A 1,961-nucleotide genomic window follows, 5' to 3' on the forward strand; every position below is an offset into this window, starting at 1 on the left:
GATGATCTTGCGGCGGCCGCAGGGTGGGTAGATGGCCAGGGCCTCCTGGAAGCTCTGCTCGATGTCCGGGCTCCACACGCCCTCCGCGTCGTTGTCCAGCCCCTTGTCCAGGCCCTCGGGCCCATCCTCCCGGGGCTCCCCGGGGCTGCCGCTGGTGCTCCAGCTGTTGGACGCTATTGTGCTGGTTGCTCTGGGCTCTGGGCCTGAGCCCACGGGGCAGCCTGAGCCTGGGGACAGAGCAGGCATTAGGCCAGGGTCGCTCCCCACCCACCACTGCCTTTGGACCTCGTCCCCACCACTGGGGTGGCCCTGCCAGTTGTCGCCGAAGGTCTCTGAGCCCTGCGCCGAGAGACAAGTTCAGGGACTGGAGGGGGTGTGGGCATGTCACCCTGTCCCTGCCACCCCCGCGCGGGTCCACAGTGCCGCGCCTGGCGGACGCACAGACAGCAGAGACAAGAGCGGCGGTGGGGGGTGCCCGGTTCACGCGGGCTGCGCCACACGGAGGCATTGGGGGAGGGAAGTGAGGCCCAGGGGTCACAAAGCGCCCCTGGGATGAGCAGAGAAAGGAACCCAAGGTCAAGGCCAGCGCTTCCGCAGCTCAGCCACCAGCGAGGCTCAGATCTACCCAGGGACCCCTTCACCCAGCTCCAACGCGGCCCTGCCTGGGACGGCTTCACCTTCCCTTCGGATAACTCGAGGGCGGTGGCTGGTGTCCCACTTCCGGTCTGCTCTTCCTCGGCCCCACAGCGGCCCATAAACCGCCCTCAGCCTCCCTGGCGTGGCCCACACGGCACACTGCCCAGCTCTGTAAACTGAGTTCCCTGCTCTGCCAGGAAGCGTAGACCACGCACAGTGACGCCCCCAGCAGCGGCCCAGGCCCACAGGCCCCGAGGGACCGGAGGCCTGGAGCCCAGGGCTTTGCCACGAGCAGCAGGAAACACAGGGGGCTGGGTGGACAGGTGGGGACCCCGAGAGAAGCCAGGGAGAAGACCTGACCTAAGTGGGGGGCTTCTCCCCAGGAGCCTCTGGTTGAGGAGCCCCGAGGGGGTCAGTAATGGAACAGAGTGGGGAGGCCCTCAGGGTCCTGGGGTCAGGTACAGAGTCAGGCAGTGCCAGGACTAACAACGACAATGCCAAATGCCAGGAAGTTCTGGGTTTTACACACATTCATTCATTTAATCCTCAATAGCCAAGCGTGATCGCAGGCACCTGTAATCCCAGCACTCCAGAGGCTGAGGCAGGAGGATTGCCTGGAGTTCAAACCCAGCCTTGGCTATATAATGCATTCAAGGCCAGCCTAAGCTACATAGTGAGTCTCAAAAAAAAGAAAGATCTTCACAATAAACCCAAGGATGCTATTATTCTACTTCCTAGATGAAGACATCAAGGGACACAGAGCAAGTGGTGCCAGAGCTGGTTCTGAACCTGTCTGTGGCTTTGGTCTCTTGACCAAGGGGGCCAAGCACCCCCACCACCTGGGCTGAGAAAGGCTCAGCTCCCAGGACAACACCCGGAGTCTGCTCGGTGGGGTTCAGCCCAGGGGGACCCCTCGGCCCAAGTGGCTGAGGCAACTTCAAGGACCCTCTACGCTTTGCACCCCTTCCCGTGGTGCCTCCACAGCCAGGGTGAGAGAGGCCAGACCCCCGTCCCCAAGCGAACGCTTGGAGTAGAAATGGGGGCAGCCAGGTGGAAGCAGTGGGGACGGCTGGACTTCCAGCAAGCATAGCCTGGCCCCACTCGGGCTGTCTGAGGGAAAGAAGTGGGGGCTGCCGTGAGCTGCACCCCACGCTGGCCTCAACCCATTCTGTCCTCTGGTTTCCCAGCCTCCCTCAGAGCGTGGGACGGCGGGGCACCGGGGTCCTCCGGCAGCCCCGACCTCTAAAGCAATGTGCCGTCTCCCCAGGCCCTCGGAGCCCCTCTGGCAGGCCGGGGCCCCCCCTCCCGGGTGATGTCAGCCCCGC

Source organism: Fukomys damarensis, unplaced genomic scaffold, assembly GCF_012274545.1.
Source record: "Fukomys damarensis isolate Sample0158 unplaced genomic scaffold, DMR_v1.0_HiC HiC_scaffold_20, whole genome shotgun sequence".
Taxonomy (NCBI): domain Eukaryota; kingdom Metazoa; phylum Chordata; class Mammalia; order Rodentia; family Bathyergidae; genus Fukomys; species Fukomys damarensis.